The sequence below is a fragment of the Zalophus californianus genome, chromosome 7 (assembly GCF_009762305.2).
Source record: "Zalophus californianus isolate mZalCal1 chromosome 7, mZalCal1.pri.v2, whole genome shotgun sequence".
NCBI lineage: Eukaryota > Metazoa > Chordata > Mammalia > Carnivora > Otariidae > Zalophus > Zalophus californianus.
The window spans coordinates 79,114,117-79,137,662 of record NC_045601.1 but is presented as its reverse complement, the minus strand read 5'-3'; the positions used below and the strand labels follow the sequence as shown (position 1 = coordinate 79,137,662).

At 38.3% G+C, this 23,546-nt stretch overlaps 1 long non-coding RNA gene across 1 annotated transcript in view; it reads right to left on the bottom strand.

Moving 5' to 3' along the window:
- LOC118357210 overlaps positions 1-23,546 on the bottom strand; it is a 222,347-nt gene that overhangs the window by 51,155 nt on the left and 147,646 nt on the right. The window contains exon 2 of the long non-coding RNA XR_004820219.1: positions 8,819-8,949. This is a non-coding gene — a long non-coding RNA (uncharacterized LOC118357210). The remainder of the gene's footprint in view (positions 1-8,818; positions 8,950-23,546) is intronic.

Here is a 23,546-nt window from a genome sequence, read left to right as displayed (position 1 = left end):
AGCTGCCTCACTCTGGCAATTTAATTTATTCATTCATTCAACAAATATTTATTGGATAGCAGATATGTGTCAGGCATTGTTCTAGGACTTGAGATACGCTGGTTAGCAAATTTATTACATTAATAGTTCTAATGCCCTGGCAGCTCACTTGTAATTGGCTAAACATTTTCAAGCATAAATGCATACAGGAATGATCATTATTTCTGAAGTAGGTGTCTAATCCAAGTTAAGAGCAGAATTTTCAGCAGAGAAATAGAGACATACCACCTATTATGCCCACATGAAACTGGGACTGGGGCTGGTTATGAAATTTTCAAATGTGTTTTTTCAGCTTTGAGAGAAGCAAACACATGAACGACCAGTCCTATTTTCTCCAGATTTCCTGCTTTGCTTCTTATCCATTTCAAGAGTTTTCACAAAAATATATTAATTTCTTTATTAGAATCTAAAATCAGTTCTGGATCATTCAACTCTTCCACTAGAACCAAGTGATGGTCTGTCCTCTAAGTCCAGCTAATACTTTATCTTGCTGTAGCTCAAATTTTATTTTTCTAAGAACTTCCTGGATACAAGTTCAAATTATCTTTAATATTATAATGTTTTGAATTATCTTCTGAATATACTCTGAATTTTGCTTCCCCCCAAAAAAAACAATTAGAAAACTATATGTATTTTTGAGTACACAGAGAACTACATTGCAGCAATTAATAACAGTCAAGTGAAGGTGTAAATGAGTTAAATTCTTGTGTGGAGGTTCCTAATCGCTCTATATTCTACTTTCCTTGTAACAAATTCAGGTAAGTGGAGAGGAGTCCAGCAAAATGATGCCTCATTGCCAAAACAAATAAACAAAAAACAACTGAGAGCTTTTGTACAAGGAGTTCCTGTTTTGCTTGACAATAGATCAGTAAGTGTCGTTTTTCAAACCACAATGAGCAAAGCAGTGCCCTGTTACCTCTGTGGAACACATTCAAATGCACTGAAGTACTGTTGTTATTATAATTTAAAACAACAACAACAACAACCCAGAATATGGTGTTTGTCTTTCTCTGACTGACTTATTTCACTTAGCATAATACACTCTAGCTCCATCCACATTGTTGCAAATGGCAAGATCTCATTCTTTTTGATGGCTGAGTAATATTCTATTCTGTATATATACCACATCTTCTTTATTCATTCACCAGTTGATGGACATTTGGGCTCTTTCTATAATTTGGCTACTGTTGCTAATGCTGCTATAAACATCAGGTGCATGTATCCCTTGGAGTCAGTATTTTTGTGTCCTTTGGATAAATACCTAGTAGTGCAATTGCTGGATCATAGGGTCAAGAAACAGACTCTTAGCTATAGAGAACAAATTGATGGTTCCTGGAGGAAGATGGGCAGGGGGATGGGTGATGGGTATTAAGAGGGCACTGTAATGAACACCAGGTGCTGTATGTAAGTGATGAATCACTAAATTCTATATCTGAAACTAATGTTGCTCTGTATATTAACTAGCTGGGATTTAAATAAAAACTTGGGAAAAAAACAGAATAAAGGAACATACCATTCCCTGTGAAAGTCTGAACAAACTATGCTCCCTTTTCACTCCTCTTTGCATATTACTTTCAGGTAAGGATAAGGGGTGCCCAAAAAACTTTTGGCTCTCAAAGCCACACCAAACCAAGTAATTTTTAGGGTCCATCTTTCTTCCTCATACCAAACTGGTGGATATACAATAAGAGAATGATACTGTGACAGGAAAGTAAGTCACCAAACCAGTGACCCTTTGTGATAATAAATGATTCTTATTTTTCCTCAGGGAAACCAAGGAATGGAGCTTCAGCAAAAGGAGCATTTTTAAGTCCCATGGACTTAAAAAAAAAGTCCCCAATGTCTCCTAATTTAAGGCAGGAAAAACTCTACATGAAATTCTGTCTGAATGAATCCCCTGAACCTTTAGGGACGAATTTGCAAAACTAGATATTGAATTTGCTCTTCTGTTTCCTTGCCTAGCAACTCTCTGCAAGCAGCACACACAGACACACTGCAAGAGGAAGCTTGGATGAGAAAAAGCCTGCTTTTCTCAATTGTTTCCAACATGTTTCAATCCTGAAGGCTTACCTTAAAAACTTTTAATGTCAAGGAAAATTAATAATAATATGCACCTAGCATTAGCCCTGAACCATTTTTAAAGTCAGATGTTTTTATTCCCAGTACCCTGGGAGTAGCCTTTCAACGTGTTTCCGACAAGTTCTCCCTACATGGACTCAATGACTCTTGTCTCTTCCTCTGCCCACTGCCTAGGCCCTCCCTCATCCAGACCCACACATTTATACTTTCATATTAATTCAAATCACTGTGCCACTTCTCCTTGGGATTTTGGGGTTAAACTTTAACTCCAAAAATGATGTAAATGTGACTCCCCATTGAGGAGATAGTAGGCATAAATGAAACAGGTAAGAGAGTTACTAAAATAGCCTTTTTGTTAATGACTCATAAAAACACCAAGTTAAAAATATTCTTTCTGTTTTTATCCCCAGGGACTCTGTAATGGAGAAACTACTTTTGATTAATTTCCTTACCTTCAATGTTTTTTCTATATCTTAGCTTCATATAAACTTGTTGATATTTAAGATATTCTTTAAAAAAAAAAAAAAAAAAACCTGGACCTACCAGAGTCTAGGTTCACTTCAGCCTTATTCTGGGCTACCTTTTGGCAGATTCTATATGCCCAAAGGGGATGCTGATTAAATGGTTTCTGAACTGGAGTGTGCAGCCTAGGTCCTGATTGCTAGATGGTTCTAATTCCATCTGTCTATAGAGCTGCCACAAAGCCAGGTGCTAGTTGTTGCCTGTATATTAACACAATAATGCAATTCAATTTGGAAAACAGAGGCTTAGCTTCTACTATGTGCCCAACACTTCACATGTAAAAAACTTAGAAAGGCTCATGGCAAATGGTATGATCTCAAAATATGTTACTATTATATACAAATATATGCCTTGATTCACAATATACTGATGTTTGAGATTCAATTTTACTACCTCTCTGTCTCAGCACTATGTTCTCATGGGAGTCAAATTCAGCATCAACTTTAGGTGCTATTAACAAAGGTGAGATGAGTCTTCAAGAAAAAGTGGATTTCAGTAGCGTGATTTAATTCTCCCCAGGCTCTCACACTGGGGGACTCAGTCCCATCACCCAGAACGTTTTATATATTTCCACGTTGGTGTGCTGCTGGAGAAACGCCATGTCATGTGTTTGCATGAAGGACCTCTGATGACATGTACTTCCTATTGAATGAGGGAAAAAAAGTTGTTTTCCTGAACTCTGAGAAACAAAAGTGTCATTTCCTTGAAATTCAAGGCATTTTCACTTCCGATAATGATTGATTCAATGTTTTGACCCTCTTCTGAGTAGTAGGGACAGTAATGGGAATTCAGAGCTCTCAATGGCATAGTGTATACTTCTGGCATTTCATTCCTACACCTACCACAGTGAAGGAAGGCTTTAAAACTTCTAAGTAGGTATCCAAAATAACTGAAAACAGGGACTTGAACAGATACTTGTGTGCTAGTGTTTATAGCAGCATTATTCACAATAGCTAAAATGTAAAAATAACCCAATAGCTAAAATGTAAAAACAATTCATCAATGAATGAACGAATAAACAAAATGTGACACAGGCATACAATGGAATATTATTCAGTCATAGAAAGGAATGACACGTTACAACAATAATGAACCTTGAAAATATGCTAAGTGAAATAAGCCACACACAACAGGACAAATGTTGTATGATTCTACTTATATGAAATATTTAGAATAGGCAAACTTATAGACAGAAAGTAGAATAGAAGTTACCAGGAAAGGAGATTACCAGGGAGGAGAGACAGCACAGGGAGTTAATGTTTAATGGATACAGAGTGTCAGTTTGGAATGATGAAAAAGTTTTCGAGAAGGATAGTGGTAATAGTCATATATTGTCAACGTATTTAGTGCAACTGCATTGTATACTCCAAAAGGGTTAAAATGGTAAACTTCATGTTATGTATACTTACCACAATATAAAAAACAATTTTAAAAAGTAGTGTTTCAGGGATTTAGCGACATCATTCACCTTTTCTATTGACCCAAAGTAAAGTTGAGACAGTTGAGTGGTGTTGAAAATTGGCTGCTATTTGTCAATGCTAGAAGTGTTTTATGTTTTTTGTCTCATGTTCTTTTTTGCAATATGTACTCAACACTCTTTCTTGACCATTGCTTAGTTTAGGCCTTCATCATTTGTCTTGTGTATTTTGTTCTATACCGCAAAAACCTCTAATAGGCTTCCTAGTTATTCATTATTCATTTTTTTGTTAACAAAACCAATGTCTGATCTTATATCTTATACCTTAACTCTAATTTCTGTCTTAATTATCTTCAATGGCCCCTATAACCTGATTACAAATAATCAAATACCTTAGGTAAATGTCTAATTCTCCTACACACACTTAGATTATGGCCTGACCATTAGCACCAGCTTCCTACTTGTCACCACCGTGTTCCTGCCAGGCTGGACTACCTATTGCCCTGCCTTCTCCATTCATGACATTTACTATATGTGAAATATATCTTCTCCCTGCCATATTCCCCTTATGATAGCATGAGTCTAAGACAGCCTAAAACAGCCATCTCCACAAGAGGGATATCCATGACACATGGCCCTGAGAGGTTTTCTCCCAACCAAAGGCCCTTTCATTATGAAGAGGTTAGAAGAGCACTATCAGAATATGGGACATGATTACAATTTTCACATTTCCATTTCAGTCTAGCTCCTCATTACTTGGTATTGCCTTCCTTCAGCTATAACATCTTCAGTCAGATTTCAGTAATATGTTTCTCTCCCTTAGGAGTAAGTTTGCTCTCTCCTTAGCTGACTTGAATATTTTTGTTCCAATTCATTAGGTGTTGAATGCCAGTTTCACTTTCTGAGGGCAAAACTACCTATGCTTGCATGTCTGTTCACTGTTGCACAATGCAACATCCTAGCCCATGCAATATTTAATACATGTTCCTATACAAATTCTTCTAGGTTATTAGCTTCATGGAACACTGCTGGGTGATTTATGTCCTTATCCCCAGTACCTCTGGGAATAGCTGAAATATAGAAACTCTTGCCTCAATGTGATAGAAAGAAATGTGTTATCAGACAAAAATAGAGTTTACTGATTACTATGTAGATATTAAGAATTAGTGAATTCTTTAAAACCTAAACTTCACTGAAACCAGTAACAATTTGTTTACTCATTCAACAAACTAACATTTTATTAAGTACCTACTAGGCACCATTCTAAATTTGGGGGCAATAAAAAAATTTGATATGGTTCCTGCTATCAAGGAATCCAGGAGTATAAGAAGCAGAGGTTTAAAGACATGTAATTCAGTGTTTTAAGTGAAACAATGGAGTCATTCCCAAAATATTGGGTGGGGTGAGGACTGATGAACAAAACCTAATCTGGACATCCATGACAGTTCTCCTTTCATTAAAAGACCTTAACTCATAAACTGAATCTTCAAGAATGAATGGTAGTATAATAAAGGAATCATATTGAGGCCTAGTGTTAATCATGAAGAATTCTAATAATTTGAGTAGAAGCATTTTACCTATCACCTATACCCTAGTCTCTCTCCAGGGATCTTACAGAAGAATAGTCTTAAATGGAGGACCCCATGTTTCCTTCATTTTCAGCTAATTGATCTTTGGGGGATTGAAGGCATTTATTTACTTTTAGCTCCTGTGAACAACCGTGAGGATAGAAAAGCAAGAGTATACCCTTCCAGTATATAAAATTTAAGTAATTTGGGACTCAAATGTCTGGCATAGGATACCATAAAATTTGGCCATGGTTTATTCAGGATAAAAATAGACAAGACAATGCCCTCAAAAGTATAGGAACAAAATCCTCTCCTTCTGCCCATTTTCACCAAATGAATTTTCCTGATACTGGGAAGGCTAGCCATTGGGATAAAATAGAGGAAGCATTCTGATAAAACTTTTGTAAATGTTTCTCTGTCTACATCAGATTTGAATCCAGATTTTGCTGACATGTAGGGCATGTCATGTGGAATATCATGTGACTACTATAATCTTCTCATAGACTCTACCTAAAAATGCCCTTTGACTTTTTTTATATTCTTTTAAGTTACCCCAGAGCCCCAAAGGGTCACTACCATAAAATATTTGGAGATAATTCCTAGTAGCCATGACAAACAGTAATCTGTTAGGCAAGTGGGTGAAGAGGTAAGGGCATTTCAGACAGAGCAAAGACACAAAGGTGTGGAACCACACAGCTAGCTACACACTACAGGGCAGGTGTCGGTTGGAAAGATTATGCAATTAGAAGCAGATAGGGGCCAATGGGGGCCTTTTACTCCATAGTAAGAAAACTGATGCTGTAGACAATTATATCATATTGAGGGCTTTAACAAGGATAGTGAATATCAGATCTGTGTTTAAAGAGTTTATTTAGTCTATTAGCTGTTTAGAAACTGGAATTGATGGGAAACAAAGGCTAAATGCCCAGAGACCACCTAGAAAGACCACAAGAGTTAAAGCAAACTAGAACAGAGGCAATAGAAACAGAGAAGGGGTGGGGACATACTCAAAAAATACTTAGGGGTTTATTGGATGTGGCTGGTGAGGGAGAAATCTCAAGAATTGCTCCTTTTTGGTTTGGTTAGAAGAACTAGGTGGATGGTGTTATCAACAACTGAAATAAAAACTGGAAAAGGAAGTATTTTATAGGGGGAAATTAAGAGCTCTGTGTGAGTTGTGCTGACTTTTAAGGGCATATAAGACATACAGCTGAAGGTGTTGGGTGAAGAATCTAGACATAAGAAAAAATTGCCAGCAATAAGCATATAGGTAGTACTTAAAACCATGGGGCCTGATGACATCAGCCTAAGGAGGGAACAGATTGGCTGAAAATAGAAAATGTACCCTAGGAGGACAGACACAAAAAAGATTGAGTCCAGAGAAGAAAGGCAGAACCACTACAGTGTGACAGAATTCAAGGTTTGAAACTGATGGTTTAAAGACAACAGGGGGGCACCTGGGTGGTTCACTTGGTTAAGCATCAGACTCTTGATTTCAGCTCAGGTCATGATATCAGGGTCATGAGATGGAGCCCCTCATAGGACCCTGAGCTGAGCTTGAGATTCTCTCTCTCCCTCTCTTTTTGCCCCTCCCTGAACTCACACTCAAATAAATAAATAAATAAATAAATAAATAAATAAATAAATAAATAAAATCTTTAAAAAAATAAAGACAACAGAAATCAGCAGAATCAAATTCAACAGAGAAGTCCAATAGTATGTGTACTGAAAATGCCGATTTGGCCATTACTGACATTTTGAAAAACAATTTCTATAAATTGGTGGAGGCAGAAGCCAATTTTCATTGGGAATAGAGTACATGGAAAGTGAGTTAATGGAGATAACTTTTCTTCTGCTGGTGTGTAAGAATGTAGAGTTTTGTTCTTCCAAGTTCAGCAATACAATATTCTAAGGTCTCTAATGCAGAGGTTGAGTCTTAAAGACACTTTGTTGTTGTGGTGTGGTGGTGGTGATGGTGGTGGTGATGGTGGTGGTGATAATGGTGGTGATGATGGTGAGGTTGGTGGTGATAGTAACAGTGGTGATGGTGGTGGTGATGGTAATGATGGTGGTGATGGTGATGGTTTCTGTTTCTTAGTTTACTCTCCACACCTCCGGTTACCTGAACTGTAAGTTTGTTCATCTGATTTTCTGGGAGGCAGCAGATAATACACGATCTTTTAACTGCCTGCAGATAAAAGATATTTCCACGGCAAGAGCCTCTCAGATTTTCCTGGAGAAAATAGAACTCGATCTCTTTCATAGTTACTCACCATCCTGTTTTCCTTACTTCTTGATTTTCTTGTCATTCACAGAGAGAGTAAAGAGAGTAAGGAGAGAGAGGGTCCTCTGCAGTCCTTAGGTCCTCTGCAGTCCTTCTGACACTCTGACACTCCCCAACACATAGAAGACAATAAGCCCCATGACTGTAGTAGGGGCTGTGAATATGTTCCTCACCAAGTGAAAAGTACTTAGTAATGAATAAGTGGATGAATAATGCATCTCTGTCATTCTTGTTACACATATTTTCATGTTTCTTTCCTTGTCTAGATTGTAAAATCCTAGAAAGCAGGAATTGCCTTATGTTTTATAGCATTTTTGGTGCCTTATATCGCACCCAACTGCAAACTACGTAGTTAAGGAATTTTTTTTCAGTGGTTGAATGAACTCATACAGAATTATGTAAAACAGAAGAGGGAGTGCTCAGCACTGTGAGACATACATCCAAAGAATAAAAATAGTTCCTGCTCTTGAATAATTGGAAGAACTAAACTAACATATATGAAAAAGTTTGGAGAAAATGTTAACACTGTTTCTGACTATAAAAATATTCATGGAGATTAAAAATCTGTGAGCTCTAGAATTGGCAGAAAAGTTTAGAAGAAGAGTTAAAATTTTATTTGGCCCTTTAAGAAGAGATTGGCTTTAAATAAGTGAAGGGAATATAAATTCAGTATCTGGGTTGGCAGTGCCAAACTGCAAGAAAATCCAGGATTAGCCCAGCATAACATGATGGAGAGGGCAGGAGGGAGCCCAAGGTAGATGGGACAGGGAAGAGAATAGCAGTGTGAATGAAAATGGAAGCTCTACTCTTTGTTGGAGAGGTAGGAAAAGACGACATAGGGTCTATGAATATATTTCAATCCCATATTCCTTTCTGTGAACATGTGTAGAGAAAATACTTTGTACATACTGTTCACTGGTTTGAAACCCAAGTTTCTCATCAGAGTGTCATGGTAGAGCTAGTGCAACCACCGACTTGGCAGGAGCCTCATGATTTTCCCAGTCAAGCGTGCAGATGCTTTGATGAATATGGAAGGCAGTCTGGGAGAAACACACAGAAACAGATTTATTTTTTAGTAACATTTATTTCCTCTTGGCTCATCAATATTGATACAACTGATAAAACACAACATGAAAAGACAGAAAAGTATCTCTTCTCACCAAAGAGAAGAGCTGGGATGGAATGAAACTGAGCAAAAGGTTGAAAGTACTTAAGTGGAAACTCTCGGAATGCTGCTGATTTGTTTCCTACAGACAACAGAATGTTTCTGAAATAACTAATAGGAGTAACTGCACATGAATAAAGAAGTCACTAAAAGTCAGCACTCTTCCCCAGGTATTTCTAATTAAGAAAAAGAGCCCATTCAGTAATAATGTAACAAAATCTCAATTGTGCTATTTATGGTGTTTATGAGTATTTGTTCTATTTTGAAGGTTCCTCTATGAATTCCATTTTGGCAGTTGTTGGAATTTTAAGAGATCATCATCCACACGGATATATTTTTCATAGGGTTTTAGTTTGCCATACTCATTGTAGTCAACAAAGAAATTACTGCCTTTCATTTTAACAGTGCTAGCAGTGCTTGGCATATAATAGATATTCAATATATATTTGTTGAGTTCAATTCTGAGGAGATTTATTTGCTTTGCAGCTAACCATGTAATATAAAATGACTAATTTCTAGAGAAACAACTTTTTCTCCCCATACTCTCAAATCAAATTTTCCATACCCTCAGTTTAAAATTTGCTCTGTTTTCTTTGTTTGCAATTCTCCCTCTCCCACTCCCCCTGCTTCTGTTCCCTCTCTCACTGTGTCTCTCTGTCAAATAAATAAAAATAAAATCTTTAAAGAAAAAACAATAAGACATAATGACAATAACTTATTCTGCTCTCTTCTGATTTTAAATTCCATAAGAAGGGAAATCTGGCCTGTTTTGTTGGCTGCCTGGCATATAATAGATTCTCAACAAATATTTTTTAAATAAATGAACAAACAAAATTGACTTCCTTGACACCTGTGTGTGTGAGAGAGAAATATTCTTAGTAACTTTAATACATGTACACATTTACCTCCCCAAATCTAATTGTACTCATAATTTCTTTGAGACATCTCTCAAGACTATCCTGCTTAGAACTATTCAAAATGATGTTTTCAACTACCAAAAAAATAAACAGAATTAGGATTTATCTAATTCTAGATGGACTAGACACAATTCAGAATTTTCAGGAATTAAATGTATCAACTAATTCCTTTCATTTACTATTGAAAACCTAACTTGGTTTCTAAAAATTTCTGAAGGAATTCCAAATTAAAAAACATAGACACAGCAAAATAAGCATCAGTCTTGATTTAATATTCTTAATTGGGTCATATATAAATAAGAGAAACTATTCTGCTCTATTGGAATATGAAAACCTTATTCAGGAGCCAAACAAAATGAAAGAGAGTGGTTTTCCAGAAGTATTTCAGCCCAATCCTCATAAAAACTTGGGTAGGCTATTATTTGTTGCAGTTTGGAAACTTTTTAGACTTTGGAACAATTCCTTCAGAGAAAATGGTTTGCAAAGAAGCAGTATGTAAAACAGATTATTAGAGTTGCTCAAGTGGCAAGTGGGGGTGGGTGGGAAACCATGAGGATCTAGGGAATCCTGTTATGCACAGGGAACTGAGGACTAACAAGAGCTTGGTTCTAAGCACAAGACTCCACTAACAAGACCACCCAGGTGAACTTCCAAGCTTCAGAATTCTCATCTGTAAAAGGGAAAATATGACCTATCTTATGGAATTGAGATGATTGTTTGACGTATTCAGTGTAAAGCCTGAGATGCAATAAGCGGTCACCAAATGGGATAATGGCAGAAAATGTTGGTACACCACTCCTCTCCTTGGATCTCTATTCACCATTTTAGTGCACTTCACCCAACTTCTCCCCTTCAGTGAGCACTTACACTTGCTTTTGGGAGAACTCAGGCAGGGATAGGTGAAGTGCCTGGAAATTCACATCACCAACTCATCTGGTCCACCCCCATGGCCCTTACCCAGTGACTGAAAAATACTGAAAGGAGTATTTAAGGCTTACTTTTCATTATACTACCCCACTTCAGGATCAAGCTAAAGCCATCTCTAGCACTTTGACTTAAAAAAAAAAATTACTCCCTTATTTGTCTTCTTGCTTTTCCCTGTCCTGCTGCCCTACTCCCTTTATAGATCTTCCTGGGTGTGCTTCTTTAGTAAAGAACCTACACATGAATACCCTCTTTAGGGCCAACCCTAGGCTACACAACCTAAATGGGGATCAATGGATGTTTATTAGCATGGCATACAAGGTACTGAATAAAAATCTCAACCTCATTTTCAGACACTCAGCCCCATTACATCCTCTCCATGGCTACTCTAACTCTGCCCCGGAGAAGCCGTGGGGCTCTGAATACACCATGAATGTACATGCCTCTCTTTTTCCTGTTAGAATGCTTTTCTCTGTGAGAAATGCCTAGTCATCCTTCAGGACCCTCTTCAAATGTTCCCTCCTCTGTGATATGCCCTGAAATCCCAGCAGAAATAATTGCTCCCTCTGTGAGTGTCCTTAAATTGTATCTATATATCTGCTATAAAATACACCACATTGTACTGGTGAGTGTCTGGGAAATTTCTGAGAAGACTGACTTCATACTACTCATTTACCTTTGCATTTCATCCAGTTCCTCTCCAGCCATCCTTCCACTTCCCTTCATCCTTGTCACATACATGTCTAAGACCCTTTACCCAAACCCATACAACTACATGAGTTTTGGAATTCAAAACTTTCAGCACTTAGAATGGTATTAGAGGCCATGTACCACATCTTACAGAATATTCCTAGCAGGTTCTGCGGTGGTATTTCAAAGCTAAATACATCACAGTTTCTTCAGGGAGAGAAATGAGTATTTACATTAAATGGGATAAATAAAAAATGCATATAGCTTCGTATCCATTCAGGTCATGTTTTGCAACTAAATGAATTCAGGATTTTTAGAACTTTTTGGATTTCAGATTTAAAATAAGAGGTTGTAGACCTTTAATAGAAGCCCAATATGTGCTTATTGAACTGGACCCAAGAAGACATTCTCTCATTGCTGTTTCCATTAAATTTCCTTCCCACTTAAAGTTATTAAAAGCAGCTTTTTTAAAGCTCCTGGATACAACTGCTTTTTACAAGAAGCCAAGAGGAACTGCCCAAATCATCAGATTTCCTTACTCAATTCCTAGAGAAACAGATTATACTGTTTTGCTGCTTCTCTGAATGTCAGACCTATGAAGGAAAGTCTTCTATGTCAATATATAAAAATTGCAGAAACTTGGAATAGTCAAATACAATAATTTACAAAATCTGAGGCTAGCAAATTGCTTTAATGTGAGTTTCCCTGGGTTTGTACCTGGCTAATAATAATCTCAGACACGAAAACTAAATCCCCCAAAGAGATGGAATCATATTTGATGGCTGGAAGCATTTTAGAGGTCACCTAAAATCCCTTCTTTTAAAAAATGATGAAACCAAGGCTCAGAGATGTTAACTGACTTTCTCAGGTTCACATAGTAAGTTAGTAAGCAATGCTGAAACTAGAATCAAGATCTCTAGAAAGAGTCCCCTTTTCTCCATGCTATCTTGCCTCAATAAAATAGGAGTTCCTCTGACCCTGATCCTTTTAGCCTCCTGTTCCAAAGGCATGGTTATCCTCTTCTATTCTCTGAAAAACTGTGTTGCATGCATGGTGCACTTCCTGGTTCTGCATACCAAGACTGTCATTTGAAAGTAGTAGCTTTCCCTTTACTGAGCCTATATAGTATGTCAGTCTCCACTTGGAGCCTAATAAAAGGAAAATATAAATGGAAGATAATATTACCATGAGCAATTGTGGTTCTAACAGGCATACATTAAAGGCTTAATAAAATTATTTTTGAAATATTCTTAGATTTTTTTTAAAGTTACACTTATAGTGAAATAAAACATATTAGGCTTATTAATCAAATTCTTAATAGAAAATGATTCCAGAGTTCAAGACCCTTATAACCACTTTATTGAAATAATGTCAATGAAATAATGTATTTAAATGCTACACACAAGTGTGCCTGGCTGGCTCAGTCGGTTAAGCATCTGCCTTTGGCTCAGGTCATGATCTCGGTGTCCTGGGGGTCCAGCCACCCCCCCCACACACACACACCGCGAGTAGGGCTCCCTATTCAGCAGGAAGTCTACTTCTCCCTCTCCCTCTTCCACTGATTCCCCTACTTGTGCTCTCTCTCTCCCCCACCCCATCAAATAAATAAATAAAATCTTTAAAAATAAATAAATAAATGCTACACACATTTTAATTTGCTGTCTCTGTAGTATCACTTAAATAGGGATTTTGAACTAAAGTCTAATCATGAAATTTAAACATGAAAAGATCAGTTCAAGGAAATAATTATTTTAATGTATATACCATAAAACTTGAACATGATTTTACATATCATCACCTTATTTAAGGAGTTACAAGTATTTCCCATTTCCCAAAGCATTAGGCACCATTGAACTTCATAAACTTCAGAAAGAAGTAACAATTTTTCAGCTGAGTTTTATCTACAGAAAAACTAAGCTGCGGTGAGAGGGGGGAAAAAGAACTTTGCATCTCTGTTTCCTAACACACCTTAGTATCCAGAGAGGATTACCTCCTCCACTGGCCACCCTCTTCCTTCTTATTTTGGAGAAAGTGAAGAGAAACTAGGACAAAAGTGTAGTTGTGAGTTCACACCTGTCCAGAGAATGTGAACATACAGGGGATGTGAAAATAAAGAAAATGAAAGTTTAAAATATCAATTTCCCTCCACTTTAGGCCATTTGAATTACAAACAAAAGAATCTAAAGATGTTCTCCCATCAGTTTATTCCTTTAAAAAGTAATGATTACCTTTAGTGAAAACATGTGAATGAACCCCTCCAGCAAGTCTAAGTTATTGTTGATTGGAAGTAAAATAAATATACCTGAAAGAAAATACTACAAGAATCAAAGAAGTAAGGTTTGCCCCACGGAGCCTCCTATGGGCAAAAGGTAATCTTAGCATTGATTCTTTCATAACCACACCAAGTTTCATTTGGGTTTCTTAAGAGGATGGCATAGCTCCATGTTTTCATTTGACTAATGATCAAATTCCCCAACCAATGTAATCAGAACAATTAGGTCACTGAGCACTCATAATTAATGAGAAATTCAAAGCCAATTTCATACACCACCTAGGTTTAATTTTCCATTTACTCTGCTGCTATTAATTTGAAGGCAGTAAAATCATTCTGAGATGTGTGGCCAAAAGTAAGATGTTTTTACTCAAATTTATCTTTAAAATGGCCATTGGCACATAACCATTAGTTCCACCCTCCCCCAACATACACAGACTTCAAGTATTTCTGTAACCGTGTTACATGAGATGATTTATTCTATTGATTATAAGAATAGCCAGTAGAAAGTGAGAAGCACCAACTTGAAGTGTCAAACAGGCAAAGATAATGTGGAGAAAAGAACTAAGTAAAAACAAATGCAAAGATTTTTGTTTGTCTTTTCCCCACTATACCTTCAATACCTAGGACAGCAGCTGGCCCATACTAGGCTCTCTGTAAAAATTTACTGAATGAGTAACTGCCCTGTTCTTTATCACTCATACTTGCCATATAGTCCCAGGTATTGCCTTTGAAACTCCATTAGCTTTCTCTACTAGACACAGCCAGGGAGACATCAACCCTGCAGGCTGGTACGACAGAGCACCCACTGACAGACCATCTCTAGTATCACTACAACATGAAACATCGGCTAGCACTCAGTATACTAAGCTGGCTTTCATAAAAGTGTCCCCAACTTCAATTCAGATGTGACCTAGAAGTCACTTTTTTTTATGCCCAGGTGAACAATTGAGATTTGATGTATAGCAACCTGGATTCAATCAGGAGATGGAATCCACAGAATGGGTTAAAAAGAGGAAGAGACTAATATAAAAAATAAACTATGATAAAAGAGTGACTATAAAATATAAGGAAACTCTATTTGGTACACTAGGGCTGAGGGAGAATACCCAAAGAACAAACTTGGAAGAGACGGGGTGGTTCCCTTCCCAAGGCCGGGGTCAGACTTCATGGCAAAAGATAAATTTCAGCCCAAAGGACAGCAGAAAAGTTTGCTGGTTTGTCCAGCCTGGAGCTGGTCTGCAGTCTCGTGGGCAAGCAGAAGGTTACCCTCCAGAATGGAGGCAAAGAACATGTGATTAGCACCAGTGGTGTAGACACACAAAAGTGATGAGAGCCCTCTAGGTTGCAAAGGGAATCTGGGAGCCAGTGGAGTTGGGTGGCCCTGGACACTGGTCCAGGCAAGAAGCCTTTGGGACACCAGTTCCCATCTCAAGAAGGGTATAGAAAGGTTATCATCAGACAAAGGCTGTAAGGTGGCTGAGGATACTGAGCCCATGGCTGGGGCAGAGCCCTACCACACATTTGCACTCTGACACCACGGAGACTGCCCACCCCAGTTCCATTTGCCACAGCAGGAAATAGCAGGAGAGCCCATTTCCTACAATGTCCCTCCAGAGCCTTTTACTGAGAAAAGTTAATAATATGCTTACTGTGAAAGGAGAGAAGGCTAAAGGAATCACCTCTATTATCACAGGGCGTATATTAAAGAGTAAGTCTGGAGCTAAAATGCAATAAATTAATAATGGCACAGACTGTTACTTCGAAAAATAACATTGTGTGCTTGTTTTTGTGCATGGGCCAATTGACATGTACAAACCTAAGTCCCAACTGGGATATAAAGCAACCTCCGGAGAACTGTCTCCCTAAGTAGGCATTTTCCTAGAGGTTACCTCAAAGTAAACTCTCAAATTGGGGGCAGGTCTAAACTGATAACCAAGTCGGGTTTGAAAACATTTCTTCTGAAATATATCCAGACAAGGCCCTATAATAACCAATATTATGGTTATTATATGGTTATTATTATATGGTTATTATTACTGCTGTCCTAAATAGCAGTAAGACTTTACCAAGAGTATAATGATTACAATTATCATAAAGAAACAATCCATTCCCATTCTCCTGATTCTGACATTTATGCTGACCGTGAAGTTGTCTAGGGGGCATTGTTCTTGTTTTTCTTTTCTTCATTACCTAAAATTACACAATATTTCAATAACTCAATTTTGTTCTTCACCAATGAAAGTCTCACATATATCATACCAAACTACTTGCTACATCCATTGCAGTGTAAAAACCAACCCTCATTGTTTTGACCCTTAGGTCAAAGGATCCTTTGATTCTTAGGCATATAGAAAGTATACATAGCTCCAAAAACAAAAAGCATTATAATCCATTAAGTTAAGAATTGGCAAACTCTCCAGTGAGTTTCTATATATCTGAAATTACAATAAGGGAAATAACTCAAACATTTTTATTTCTAGGAATTCCCCTCATCTCCAGGTCTTAGAAACATGTTCCTCAGGAAGTCAGTTTAATCTTTCATGCACACCCTTTGGCTTTCCTGAAAAATAACAATTTCTGATAACTGCAAGACTGCTTCAAAACTTTAAGCATAGAAGAAGAAAATAAAAGGAGTCAATTTTACTCTTTAAGATAAACCAACTCTAGAGTTTGTAATCTATCCATCTTTTCCTAAAATAAGAAAATAAGAAAGAAAGTCTTCATATTACTTTGTGACTCTGGAACTTTGGGAGGACCCAGAAGGCCAGAATCATAAAACCTATTAAATATTCTTCTATGACATGACCTGAGGGGAAAATTCCAATAAAACTTATGGAAATATTAGAGTGTAAAGTGAAATGTTTCTCCTCTAAGAGTGAATATCACCTTGAAAGACAAAAAATTAGTTAATAAAGAGTCGGCCCCCATCTTGAATTTTCTGGAATAATCCTGATTATACCATGCTTCCTTGAGTATCCCCTTAGTGCATTTCTAAATATATTTGTTTTAAAACAATTTTCACTTAGATTAGCCAGGTACCATCGTGGAGGAAGGTTTCAATTCCTCTTGAAAAGAGGCTTGATACATTGCTTTTTTTAAAAAAGATTTATGTATTTTGAAAGAGAGAGCATGGGTGGGGGAGAAGCAGAAAGGGAAGGAGAGAGAGGGGATCCTCAAGCAGACTCCCCGCTGAGCAAGAAGCCTGACACACAGGGCTCCATCCTAGGACCCTGAGATCATGACCTGAGCCAAAACTAAGAGTCGGCCACTTAACCAACTAAGCCACCCAGGTGTTCCTGATAAATTGCTTTTTACTGCCTGGGGAAAGTCTGGAAAAACTTGGTGAAAGTTAATAAATTATGCTCTCAGTTTGTAAATTTTTTATATTTTCAACTGTTAATTTATTAAACGTTGTCAGAACCTCCATTTTCCTATAGCCCCAGGAACCCCTCCTTGTGCAAATGCCTGCAACAGCTAACAATTAATGAAGAATTAGAGGCAAAGAACATATGTTTTGATTAGTTATGCATTTTGTGCAGTTCAAACTCCAACTATGTAGCTGGAAAAGAGTATGCCACTTAGGCCCTAACCTACAGGTGTGTTAATCTCTACTATTCAAACTCCAAGCTCATTTTAATAAACTGACAAAAAGCAGCTGCCCTATGGATTTCTAATTATCTGTTACATGATTTATAACCAGAAATAGCGAGTGTCCATTTCTCAAGAATCAGATAATGGTTATAACTGCACAGTTCTACTGGAGGATTGAGCTATACCCAGGTTTAAGAGCGCAAGAGCATTACTTGAATAAAATGTTCACTAAGTGACCACATGCTATGTGTCTATATGTAAGTGTCATAAGATGTTAAATTTGCCTTTTTCTATGTTCTCAGAGTTTCTGCAGAATAACCAGTGAATATCACTTATGGACCACATGTTAAGATACCAAGAACTAGTTCTGAAACCCTTGGCTATCACTCACTTTTGAGTCTCACGGCTCAATAGCAGAGGGAAAGGGGCTATTTGCCACATTTAAAGCTAAGGAAGGTAGCTTTTGAGAACCACACAGAGAGCTGGAGTTTGAGGTATGCAGTCTTATGACTAACTGTCACCTAGAAAATTCGACAGTCAGGAGGATGGCTGCAGTTTCCCCTGAAGATGAGAGGAGAGATGGCTAGGCGGGAATAGGAGTGAGCCGCACTTCCACGAACAGCAAGGTGCATGTGCTTGTTTCCCATGCACCAGATATGGGTCTGACAAAAAGCACACGTAGAGGAAGGCGTTCCCAAAATGATTCCAAAAGTCTGGTGGGATGGATCTCTAGAGAGAAGTTTTAAGCAATGAGGGCATTATCTAGAACAAAGATTTACAAATACAGCAACCCGTAAAAACACTGCACAAGAGAAAGTCAGTATTTGGACACCTGCCCCAACTGAGGGCATTTTAACAACCAGGAGAAACTTTTTAAGTCACCCCAGTTATATACAACCCTTTTGCTTCCTTTACCTGTCTCATCCTTTCTCCATTCTCCCCTACCCCAAAAGGCTAAAAGCAGGGAATGGGGGAAGGAGGAAAGTATCAGAGGGGGTAAAGAAAAAGATAGACTGCGCTCCTCATCCCACTGCACAGCTTGGGACCTGAGTCAAGCCTGACCTGGAGAAGAGAAGTTGGACTGCATGAGATTGTGAAACTCTGGTATTAGACAAGACTAGATTTTTCAACCCCTGAAAAATGAAATAGTTTTATTTATTATTACCTGAAAGTAACTGGGAAAGAGAGCCAAACAAAGACGCAAGGCCAAATAGGGAACAGAGTACCAGCTTTGTTAACAGCTTGACGAAGCCCGTTAATACCTCAAAGCAATGGTCTAATGAAAGCTGGATGGAAACCATACCTTGTATTGGAATCTCTAAATGAAGTCTCTTCTTTTTTCCCCACCCCTCCAATGAGTCTGTGGGTACATCACCCCCAAATGTGAGGGTGGGTCTTTACTGCTGCAATCTAAGGAAAATCCAACATAAAACATGCACATCAACGCAGCAATAAAGGCAAGAAGAGAGACAGCAGGAAAAACCAAATTTATCCCCAGCGTCCAGGACTGTTTTGCATGTGTTGTCTAGTCTATGTCTGGGAAATGTTCCAGTACAAACTGTCATATGGATGAGAAGGATCTGAAGATCTTCCTGTAGGAGAGGTAGGAGTCCTGGGATAAAGGGTAGGGAGTGAGGGCAAACTCACAGGACTGGTGGAGCCTGGAGGTCCTGAGAAGCTGGGTCCTATCTCAGGCTCCATAGGAAGTAGAAGGACTGCCTGCTCAGGGTCATACTTCACCCTTTAATATGGAGACATTTCACCACGTTCCCTTAGTAGAAAAACATGGCCCTGTGTCTGACCAATCTGAGCATATTTCTCCCTTGAGTAAGGGCAAGACTTTGGAAGGAAGGGGAAGGTGGAGGAAAGTTTTCTCCTCTGAGGGACAGAAACAGCTCCCATAACCTTACTTGATAGCTTTTTGGAAAACTGCTTATAAAAACAGACTTAGTTCCTTTGATGAAATGACACTTATGAACTAGAGTGAATAATTTGTCTGAAGTCACCTGATTAATAGCTCTACTCCCTACTTCCCTTTATGCTCCGAACACTTAATGTTTGCTAATGATGCAATTCCATTACCCAATTTCTGGCAATTTAAACCTCATCATGTTTTCTTCTGACCTACTCTAAGAAGTCTCAAATAATAAGACAGCTCTTCACAAGTACCTATTTTATGGGCAAAGCTCATAGGAGAAAATAAATGTATTCTAATTCGTGGTGATACCAAACTCAATTGTATTATTTAATACCTGTGTGAAATTCACAATCTGAGTCTGGACCAAAATGACACAAATCAGAGTGAAAAGTTTCTAACTTTTCAGATTCTTCACATATATCAATAATAATGACAATGATAGCACACCGTTTTTAAGATTTAATTTATTTATTTGACAGAGAGAGAGAGTACAAGCAGGGGGAGTGGCAGGCAGAGGGAGAGGGAGAAGCAGGCTCCCTGAGCAGGGAGCCTGATGTGGGGCTAGATCCCAGGACCCTGAGATCATGACCTGAGCCAAAGGCAGACACTTAACCGACTGAGCCACCCAGGCGCCCCGATAGCACACCTTTATTGTTTATCATGAACCAGGCACTCAGTTAAGCACTTTATATACTCCATACTATCTATATACCCACAACAACCTAGAATCCATTCTTTTTTCATCTACAGGAGATGAAACAGTTTAGCAATTATAAATGGCTTATCCAAAAACATACAGCTACAAAGTGGTCCAATCCAGGTCCTTAAGATTTATACCAAAATGCCTTTCATTAGAACGCAGGATATCTGGAGTTTTGATTCTTACATTGCTACTGCTAGTGCCTTAAAGAAAACATGTTTTATATTGGTGATATAAAAAGGTATGCATGCCTGTTTCAGTTGTTTCCTTATTGGAAATTACTACCAAATATGAGTGGTCATTTTGAGATAACTTAAAAAGAATAAATGAAAATGTTTCAACAGCCCTTTATCAGTCTTCCAGGAACCTTTGGTGATTAATATTATTTTAAGCTAGTAGCTTGAAATGTTGGTTTTATTTATTATATTGAATATTTACTTCTGTGTGGGCAGTACAGTTCTATTGTGTTTTATATTTCTGATAGAAATTTTACTTTAATTAGAATAGAAGTTATGTTTGTGTGTATGTTGTCTTGCTATATTTTAAATGTTTATGTCAAATGGTAACAAAGTGCCTTCTGCCTTTTGTTGTATATATGTATATATCCTATATTCCCATCAAGATCCAAAGAACAAGAACCCTATACTTGCCTTCATGACAGCTAATATGGAGAAATCTTCGAGATTAAATAAAGACTTGTTGTTTTATCTCATTCACAAGGATTCAGAAGAAGAAGAATATGACTCCAAAAAAAGGTAACAGTAGTTTAGGAATGACTAGAAATGTTTCAGCTGTTACCTCCTATGGCTAAAGTGCACATAGTCCAGCTCTGTGTCCTGATTTCTTTAAAATCTGAGCGTTCTATAAATATATACCCCATAGGAATGGTGTAAACAAGAAGCAACATTCTGGGTAGTATTTGTATTCCAAGAAATGAAGGCCAAAGCCCTTTAGCTGCCAATACCTCACCTCAAACAGCTTTGGTGGCACTGAGTGTGTCATAGGGGCATCATCTGAAAACGTGTTTGGGCCACTGGCACCCTAGAGTGCCAGTTCTGGAGAGGATCAGCAGAACCAGAGGACCCCAAGAGATACCGAGGAGGGCTGGCCTCTGAGTTCACACGCTCCTTCCCTACTCCCTTTCTTTCCTCTCAGCTTCCATTCAGCCTCAGAAAATTCACTGAGTCAGAGCTGCCCTGAGTACCACTGGACAAGAAAGACCCCTGAGTAAATTGTATCAGAACTAATGCACATCCTTCAGTAGCACAACCTAGAACGCAGAATGGCTCTGGGGTCATCCTTAGATGACCTGCACCAATTCCTTTCTCCTTTTCCAAACCCTGAGTAAACATAGGACTCTCAAGGCAAAATTAGAAATTTTTTCCTTGAGGGATATTGTCTGGGTCCCTACAGGGCCTCTGTCCCTAGATGCTGAAGCAAAAAAAAATCAGCAGGATTGGGAACCCTGACTGGTTACTTGTTGCCCAGGGAATTTCTGAGGTACTTTTCCATCTTTACTGGGGAACATACCAGAAATTCTCCTCCTTGGCTTACTTTCTAAGCACCTAAATATGGTTTACTAAGTACAAGACCTGAAGCAGTGCATCTGACTCCAACCAGCACATTTCCCCAAGGCACTCTTCCTGTGCGTGTCTAAGTGAATGGGATGAGCTGAGCTGTCAGGTTTGTGCTGATTCTATTGCAGCTCAAGGCACAAGCCCATCTCACAGAGCCCTGGAATCTTTCAGCTGCTCCCAGACTCTTCCTCTTCCTGGCACATGAGTATGAAGGACATAGTCACAGAGAAGGCTGAGCCTTGGAGAGGTAAGTAATGTTAATTTACATTTCAAAGGTGTTTTTACCTGTTTCAGGAAGACATATCCTTTGCTCATTAAACACCCATCTACAATCAGCTCTGATGCTGAAGGGACCTTGATCCACCTCTCACAGATTTGCTTGAGAGCTTTAAACCCTCCTAATCTCAGGCTGGATCACATTTGACTGGTGAAGTTTTTAGCTGAGTATTCAGCTTCAATCACCACTTCATTTGATCATTTAAATAGAGGAATGAATTTTTTTTTCTTGACTCTTTTAATCTTCTCCTTATTAACAAAAAAAGGCCTTAGGTCAGGAGGCTGGCAGGGATATCTAGTGAATTACTGATCTCTTTGGAGAAAAGCTCTGTATAAACATAAGGTATTATTCCATCTGACCATTCCAAGACCAAGCTTTCTGCCCTTTACAAAACTTCCACCTCCTTCAGGGCTTTATGAATAATTGAAAACACCATATTTGTGTCTTCCTAAGTACTTCCTACATAGTATTACAAGATAGTTTAGTAGAGTAGAGACAGATTGCCTGGGCTCATATCCCAACTCTAGTAATTTCTACGTTTCTTAACCTTTCTGTGCTTCAGTCCACTTATCTGTAAAATGGTCATTTAATAGGGCTTCCCTAATAAAAAATTGTGCAGAATGAGTTAATATATGTAAAGCATTAAAACAGTCACTGGCACAGGTTTGGATTCTATAATGTTAGCTATAATTTCTCAGAAAAACCTATCTAAAATTGAGATAGAGCAGGGACTGGACTCAGGTCCCCTCAAACCCTAATTGCCAAATGCAGCATTCCAGAAGAGTTAAGTCTATGCCCTTTAGTAGCATATCTTGCGGGAATGTGGAGGGAGGATGCTTACTGAAAGGAGGCTTACTACAAAGACTGGCAAAAACCTGACCAGTCTGTGCCAAGATAGACCCCAGTACTGACCTTTCACCAACTTTTTCCCTCATTATAATACTAAGAACCAAGTCAGGGATGGAGATTTAACATACTATTAGACATGCAACACATGAAGAAGCATATCCTTTAAACGCGTAAGTGCTAATAGATCCCCACCTCTACTGGCTTAGATGTCAACCTTTTCCCACCTAAGTTTCTTTAAAACACTCTTCCTGACCTCTCCTTGGGGAGTCGGCCTGAGGATTCTCTCCTTTGTGCTGCCTCCATTCTGCTTAAGCATAAGCCCGATAAAGCCTTGCCTGGAATTCCCAAGTTCGCCTCTTACCAATTTCTATTGTATTGTTTAGAGAGCCCAAGGGCCCAGTTCAGCATCAAAATGATATATCTTAAAAATTCAAAATGAGGTTAAACACTGAATTTTTACTCTTTGGAGTTATCCATCATCAGGATGTGTCAACCTCAGCAATAAGCTCCACGTGTGTCACCTTGAGAAAACCCTTTACTTTTTTTCTTGAGTTTTGGTTTCCTAGTCTGTATAATGGAGACAAGAGTGATGCTTACTTCATAGGATTGTGGCTAGCAAATGAGGCAAAGAATGGGAAACTGTGTGGTGAAATTCTGAGACCCGTCACCTAGCCCAAAGCCAGAAGAATAATGCCTGCCAAGTGAAATCAGGTAATATAGAGCAGACAGAGTTGCTCTTTGCAAGGCCACAGTA